Source organism: Crotalus tigris, unplaced genomic scaffold, assembly GCF_016545835.1.
Source record: "Crotalus tigris isolate CLP2741 ecotype Arizona unplaced genomic scaffold, ASM1654583v1 scf7180000017577.548942, whole genome shotgun sequence".
Lineage (NCBI taxonomy): Eukaryota > Metazoa > Chordata > Lepidosauria > Squamata > Viperidae > Crotalus > Crotalus tigris.
In genome coordinates, this window is record NW_024096488.1 from 356,040 (window position 1) to 364,462 (window position 8,423).

At 43.0% G+C, this 8,423-nt stretch overlaps 1 protein-coding gene across 5 annotated transcripts in view; it reads right to left on the reverse strand.

Moving 5' to 3' along the window:
• The window catches only part of ELFN2 (extracellular leucine rich repeat and fibronectin type III domain containing 2), a 207,979-nt gene extending 200,145 nt beyond the window's left edge, over positions 1-7,834 (reverse strand). For 4 of the 5 annotated variants that reach the window (XR_005558755.1, XM_039360493.1, XM_039360477.1 and 1 more), the window contains exon 1: positions 7,258-7,834. The gene's annotated coding sequence lies outside the window, so the exon portion shown is untranslated. Of the gene's footprint in view, positions 1-4,942; positions 6,723-7,257 lie in introns of those variants that run through there. The other variant, XR_005558756.1, reaches the window with a different exon arrangement.
• Between the last annotated feature and the right edge of the window lie 589 nt (positions 7,835-8,423).

Here is an 8,423-nt window from a genome sequence, read left to right on the forward strand (position 1 = left end):
AACTTTGCCAAGGAAACACCGAAGGCTAGTCCAGGCAGTCACTGGGAGTTAAAATTCTGTCCCAAAGGCATACACACACACACTGCAAAAAAGTACAATATACAATATTTGGGCTAAAGTCAGTAGGAATTGGGGGTGGTAATAAATGTCATTTAGCATTGCTCACATCCAAACCCTGACATTTCCCTTGTATATCAATGACCAGGCAGGAGCCTTTTGCATTATGTCTCAGAGCCACAACCAAAGGTTATCTACTCTAATCTGCTTTCCTTTTTTGCATAGTATTCTGAAGATAGCATCAAGGGAGGTAATTCCTATGAACCATTAAATTGTCCTTCATCTCAGATCGGCAAATCATTACATATGTCCTGATGTTGACAGTCAAATCACGGCCTGTTCATACAACCGCCTCTGCCTCTGGCAGAATGCAAATAGCTAACGGAGAAGGGGGACTATGGTATCACGTCAGTTGTGGCTGAGGCAGTCATAAAAATCTGCAATATCAGTTTTGAAGTTCATTTACTGGTTTGTGGCATTTATAATATTTCTGTCCTCCAAGATCTAAAGGCAACATCCTTACTACTTGTCTCTCCCATTTTTAATCTCAAAACAGACTGTGAGGAAAGTTAGGTTGACTGGCCCTAAATCACCCAGTAATATTCCTGGTTGAATGCAGATTTTGACCTCTCTCTCATTCTAATCCAATGCTGTCACCACTATATAGCATTGCCCTAATTCTCCATGCTGCAACATAGCTGAGATCTCAAAGTCAGACAGCACTGTGGGAAGCTGGTCCAGATTTTCCCTAAAACTGCCATGGAACAAGATAGCCAGGGGAATAAGCCTTAGATAATTGTTAACTATAGACTTCAGTGCTGACTTCCAGCCTTGAAACAAGAATAAATGCCTCCCGAAAAATAATTGTCAGCTTAAATCCTCCAATGAGCAAAGCCATTCACTGAAGCTTAACTCACTGTCTATTGAGAAGGGCATTTCTTCATGAAGGATTTTTTTAATATGCACAATAATTCATATTTTTATTTTGTTCTTCATCACAGTATTCATGCAAAATAGGTTTCCAGCATTTTATTTTATTCATAGAATTACAGGACTGAAAATCCAAAAACAAGAAAGAACCAAACTATTCTTTCTGAAACTCAAATATAAATTTATCACTCTGTCCATAGGAGCACTTCATATTCGGTATGTTTATTTATCTCTGTTCAGTAATTACAAGTCTCAGAAGAAGTGGAAGACACCACAGATGTAACCATTGCAATACTTATCCTTCAAGGTCATTGCAAATGAAATTAATTTTAAAAACTGAAAATAAATCACAGAAAACCCCATTTCAGTCATCAATAAAAGAATATTCATTTCATTATCACTGCCCTGGTTTTTGCTGACAGCCAGAATGCCCAGGTGCTTCTAGGAATGTTTTTTTTTTTTTTTTTTTTTTTTTTTTGCATAACTGCCCTGTGTCCTACATGGAATGTTAAATGGGATCATAGGAGGGGGGAGGGATGACTACTTCAATTATTCTCCCATCATTGGTTTTATATTTTTTCTTCTCACACAGAAATGCATGGACACATCTAAGGAAATACCGAATAGCTGTGCAGTGCATTTTGATGGTAGCTTCTAGGAAACTTCTATCTGTAAATAATCTAAGAGTCATAGTGTCCTTAGTGCTCTCTGAGCTTGGTTGTTTGCTTGCAGACATTTCATTATCTGACTAGGTAAATGTCTGCAAGCAAACAACCATGCTCAGAGAGCATCAAAGACTTCACAGTTCAACCCTGAACTATCTACTGTATATTCTCTTCTATTAAATCCAAGAGTCTGTCAGGATCCTTATTTCCAAGAAAAACCTGTATGGCAGCTAAATCAACTTGCTCTTATCCATCAGTTGACCCAATCTTTGCGCTCTCCTTTTCTTGTATCTCTTCCCTCTTTCTTCCTTCTTCTCCTTTTGATATCATATGTATTTGATAGGCAACAAGCATCTATTTAGCATTTAACAATTTTCAAATCCTTTATATGCATTAAGCAAAAATAATACCAAGAATGCTAACAAAAATCTTCACAAACTCCTCTATAATTCCATGTTTCTCAGAAAATGTCCCGGCTCTATTAAGTTACAACTTTGCCCTAGAATCCATTTAGTATTCATTGGTAAAGGCCAGGACTGATAAAACCAAGTTGTTATGGCAGGCTATGTGGCTGTAATTCATCAACACTTATATCGTAATAAATGTATAGTTTTTAAATTGTTGCAAGCCTTTTGGTTGGTTCTCCTCCCATCTGAGTAGCAAGTCAGTACTTTGGAATATGAAGGTAACCTTTTCTCTATAGCTTAGTGCTTAGAAACCATTTCTAGATAATAAAATGTGGGATATCTAGCTATTTTATGGCAATGCACATACATCACAAGACTCAATAGTTTTTGTATTGAACATAGAGAATCAAATTAATATTATTTTGACAATGAACCTGTCTCTCTAAAAAATAATTAGAAAGTATTTCATGAAAGCGGGAGATACATTTCTTTAAAAGACATTCTTAGTGTTAATTTAGATGACTGAGAGTGTCAGGTTAACCTTCCCAATCTGGCACCCTCCAGATGTGCTGACCCAAGAGATTCAACTAGTGTTAAATCAGAGCAAACTCCTGGTTTGAAAGAAGTCTCAACAAAATTCTTTCTGGTAAGACTTCAGTAGGGCAATAATGACAACTGCAAGAAGCAGCAGTGCTCCAGGGACACTTGATTTTAATATCCCACAATGACTTAAGATTGTTTTGAGAGTTTTCAGAATGTTTACACTTTTCCACAGTGTTCTAGTGTTCATCCACATATTCCACTTGTCATAGAATGAAGATGCTCCACCATATCTTTGTAGAAAAAAATGTCATAATGTCATATCCATTTTATCACAAGCCTGTTCCTCAGTTATATCTGTTCTGGTGATGTTTTCCTTATCCCAAAATTTTCCATGTAAACAATCTAGGACACATGTAGGAGGAGCCTTGGGGTGGTGTAGTATAGATTGGCAAACAGCTTATTGGCCTAGCAAGTCTTTTGAGGGATCAACCCTTCCTATCCAGTCTCTTGGTTCTGTGCCTGCTATTCAGTGTTATTTGACTACAAGTGAATCTAGATCCTTGGACTGAAGTTGGATTATATGTTGGTTTATATGTTGAACTTTCAACAAACTGGTTTATATGTTTCATTTTCAAAAGAATGTTTACCTATTGGTGTACACTGTCTAGAATAAGAGTTTCCTTATCAGGCACCAATCTCTGTCCTAATAGTGTTACAACTGTACTGACAGCAGAACAGCACCCCATTCCAGATGTGTGTTAAAGGAACATCCTATTGTGACAATACAACATATGCTAATATGATTATTTCCTGGCTCCAGAAAGAGAAAAGGGTGGCCTTGTAGTTGCATGGTAGTCCTCGGGCCAAGTTACAAAGAGCCTAGGCCAGATGCAGCATGTATCCTACTGAGTACTAGAAGGCCAGCAGCTAGCAAGGATATGATATTTTAGCAACAGTCCTACCAGGATGCTAGAATTCTCAATCTTGACAACTATAAGATGTGTGGACTTCAACTCCCAGAATTCCTCAGCCACCATGGAATGGAAATTGAACTCCACACATCTTAAAGTTGCCAAGGCTGAGGAACACTGTGGTAGAGGATTGTTTAGAAAATATCCAAAATCTTCTGCAAAATGCTTGCATTCTGTAGCAAGCCAGTTAATGCAGAAAAAAAAGTTGCATGAAGAAGAAAGTTTGAAAGTTGGTAGTAAATATGTTGCAGGGCTTCCAAGGATAGGGCTTAGAAGAGAAAACATCAAATCCTTGCTCTGTTATGTAGTTTGTCATTGTTTGGGATGCATCCTTCCTTCCAAGTTTTACACCATGGAGACATCATGAGAACAAAATACTGCTAAAATCCCAAATTACTTTATGTAGGTCCTACGCTTCCATTCCTAATATCGTTCCAATCAATTAACTCTAAAATACAGAATTATGAAATGTAAAACAAATATGAAGAGGAAAGAAATAAGGAACATGCTCTAAATTAAGCCTACTTGAATGGGCAAATCAACATAAAGCCAGATTCCTATCTGAATAAAAACTGTGTCTGATGGGAGAAAGGAAACATGGATGGAGCCAATCAGACTCTTTTGAAAAGGAAATCATATTGTAATAAGGAATTGGGCCTTCCACTTAAGGCCAACCATGCCTTAATCACCCGTGGCAACTTTTAAGATGAGTGGACTGTATTTCCCACAATTCTCCAGCCAGCCTGCTGGAGATATAAGATGTCAGGCAGACAGAGGCTGCCCTATATATTTGGCCCCTGTTGATTGCATGTAGTGGTAACAATCAACCTGTTTTCAAAAGGAAGGCTGTATTATCTCCTTGTTGGCTTTTTGGAAGAGCCTGAAGATGTAGCTTTGTCATTTGAGAATCCTATGAACCTGGTGGAGAACCAAATACAAGTCACAGTACTTTTAGGAAAATGAATGGTGCTCTCTCCTGCTAACTATGGATTTAATAGTTATATTGTTTTAATGTTTTTTGCAGTTATTGGGGTGCTGATTTTCTGGATGTTTAATTTTGTAAGCTGCTCAGTATCATGTTAGCTATATAAATTTAATTAATAAATAAATCCCTCTTTGCCTCTAAGCTGATCCAATTCAAGAGTTGCAACTTTATTAGAAAAAGCCGTACTTATTTAAAAGCAAATATTTCTGAGAGAAGAGAGAAATTAAAAATGTTACAACTGAGATGAATGTCACACAGCTAATATCAGAATAAATGAAGAAAATGCTAATAAACATCAATATTCTACTTCATGCTGGTAAACAGGTTGTATAATGGCCAAAAATAAATCTATAAATAAAAATAAATCCTCTCTTTACAAACATATGAAAATATTCTTGCATTTATTCTTAGGTGATCATCACATTATATCATCAAATCCTTGAGTTTGAGGACTTTTTCTGGGATTATCAGCATTTAAATCACAATGTTGACCAAACTTCAAACATTCAAGAAAATAAACCACATGATCATTTTTATACATTATGAAACAATCCATTGACTGGAAATTGACAACAGCCACTGACTGATTTTGTATCATCTGGTATACTGGACTACAAGTTCCATAATTCCTAAATAGCAGGGGCAGTACTTGGGGATTCTAGAAATGGTACAGCAATATAGAGGGCATCGCTTAAGGGGCACCAGGAGAGACCTACAGAAGAACAATTATTCCAAAAGAAAAAAGGTGCTTCCTACAATCCTAAAAATCAACAAAACATTAGTATAAGGTCCCTTTTTCGGTCAATGCTGCCCTTCAAGCAAACCCGGGCAGAAGAATTTCTGCAGTCTTGTTCCTTCCTTTTCTCAGGTACTATCACACCTCCATCACAACCTCTGTCTCCTTCGGTTTCATCATTTGGTTTTCCTGCTAGATGACCTGAGTGGGGCATGGAAAGACCAGGAGAGCTCTTGTTTAAAAATGTATGCTGCATGCAAATAAGGCTGGCATAAAAATATTAGCACTGTTGTCAAGCTGCCCTTTTCCCAGACTTGCCAGGAGGGGCCGTGCCTTGGAAAAACATTTAGTCCAAGTGCTGAAAGATGATATCATGATATCTGGGGCAAATGGGGCATTTTTCCTCCATGGCTATTGTCTTCTAGGGTGGATCAAATGTTTTGGCTAATGTAACCCATTGCAGATATATCTGAAGCCCATATATAAAATGAAACACACTTATGTGTGCCTCTTAATCAACACTGACACTTCTCTGCTTCTCCCTTCTCTCTGCTCAAATCCACAGATCCTCAAAACCTATTGGGCAGAAGGTTAAATATAGATTTATTACAGGATTATAGGATTTCCTGGACCATACACCTGGGCTCATAAATACAACAGACAGCAATTATAGCTCCTGAGACGAGTGGCTTGAATCCTCCATGCTCTGCTCCTGGCCATCCATGATAAAAATCAATGTATTTTCTATGCCCACAGCTGCTCTTTTATATATATATACATTTATATATACGCACATATGTGTCTGCGTGCACACATATCCACAGCAGCCTAGAGAGGTGTGTACCACGACCGTACTCAACAGAACTGCTACACTATTTCCGCTAATGTCCGCCCTGTGTGGCTTCTTCCCTCCATGCAGTTTTTGGTTCTCCTTGAGAAGCTTTGTGCTTTAAGCTGCTGCTTAAATACAAAAATGGATAAATCCACCTGTTCTCTCTCACACACACCAGCACAACCAGACATCATGCAGGGTCAATTCCCTCGAAACTTGCATGCTCTTGTGCAGGACTCCAGTGTGATGCTCCTCTAGAAAAGGCCGGTTGTGTTCAGTGTGGAAACGAGGCATCAGCATTTCATTTACATGTAATTTGGGTATAGAAGCGGTCAGGGAAGAAGGGCATTCTTCTGCACGCAGCCAAGCCGCCCAAGGTTTCCCCAGCATTTCCCCACCCGGGGCACCGGGAAACCTATAGACCCTCCGCCCAAAGCCCAAGATCAGCCTTCGCGGGCTCCGCAAAGCGCTCCTGCCAAAGTTTCCTGGGATGACACAGAAGCGGAGGCAGGAGGCTGCGGGGATGGGCTTCGCTTCCTCCTCCTCCTCCTCCTCCTCCTCCTCCTGTTGCCGCCGCCGCCGCCGCCACAACCGTGCTTGCAAATTAAAAAAAATAATAATAATGAAAAGCTACTCCTCCCCTCCTGCTGCTAATGCTCTTGCAGAGACCGGGATAAGAAACCGAGCCAAAGAGAGCTGCGCCCAGCAGGCTGAAGATCCATCCGGAACTCCATGCCTGAGAAAGCAAGGAAATTGCTCAGCTTGCCCGCATCCCAGCAAATCTCGCCTTCGTCCTCCTCCTCCTCTTCCTCCTCCTCTCTCCTGCAAGCCCGACTCTTCTCTTGTCTGGATCGCGCACCCGGACCTTCCACCTACATTCCCTATTTTGTTCCTCCCCAGCATTTCTAGGCAGCCAGGGATTAGGGCAGGAGACTGGCAGGAGGAGGGAGAAGCGTCGATTTTTTCTCCCTCCCTTTCCCCCCCCCCGCCCACTCCCCGAGCTTTACAAAAGGCAACGCGCGCGCACACACACACACACACACACACACACACACGCCGGCCAATGTGAGTTGGACGGCTGCATTTCCAGCCTCACGCAGAGACCCGCTTCGATGGACCCCGGCCGCCTACCTGCTTCTCCGCAAGCGACGCTTCCCCCAAGTTCAGGCTTGGCATCCCAACGAGAGATCGAGGAGGAGGAGGAGGAGGATCACTCTTCATTCAAATTCCTGGCGTTCGCCGAGGGGAGGACTTGAAACGGGAGAGAAACACGCTGTGCGCGCGCCTGCGTACCTCTGCGTGCGTGCGTGTGTGTATATCTGTGTGTAAGGCGCGCGTACACCCTTCTCTGAAATGGTGCCCGCCTTCGATTTATGCCCCCCACCCGGGGAGGGTTAAAGCTGTCCGTCACCTTAAACTACGGTTCCACCGCGGGGCAATGGAGATTCCACCGCGGGGTCAGCCCGCCCGGGTGTTGGGGAGCCAGCAGAGGTTGCGGGCTGCTGCTGAAGAAACCGGCTTTGCCGCCGCCGCTACCGCAGCCGCGTCACTGAGAACGGATAAAGAGCAGGCGGGCGGACGTGCCTGGAGAGTGAGCCGGAGGCCAGGAAGTGGCAGGTCAAGGGGACAACACCGGTGGCCTCCCCGCCTCTCCAGGTGGGGTTGTGGGGCCCTATTCCAGCGCTCCCGTTGTTGATGTCCGCGCTCCCTTCATGCCACTGACGCCTACACACACACACACACACACACACACACACACACACACAATCACACTCTTTAACGGGCTGGGAGACAGCCACACGCCTGCGTGCACAAGCAACAGCTGGTTATGTTATCCATGTGCACGGTGCAAGGAATGGCAACGCCGAAGCTCCGAGATCAGCAGCGTGGGATGGGAAGGGAGGAGGAAGAGGGGGGGGGACAGGGCGTGCCAGAAGTCGCAACTGCAGGGCAGGTATTCTTCGCCGCCCCCGATCCGCTCTCCTTTTCTCCATTTGCCCACCCAAAACGTAGGCACGCAAGAAGAGGTAGCAGCTGCCTGGAAAGTCCCAGTGGGTGTACACGCGGGCGAGACCAGCTGCCGGCGCCGACCCGCGTCCCTGACAACAGCTGGGAAGAAGCATGGAAAGGTGTGCGGGGAGAAGAGACAGCAATTTTCCAGATGTTTAATGCAGCAATTGGAAAATTAACCCCGTGACTTTAACCTTATGCCTACGCAGTCCAGCAGCAGGAGCTGCCAGGAAACCATCTTTTCTGTATGCACAACAGTGTCCAAGGATCAGTTACCCCAAAGGCTT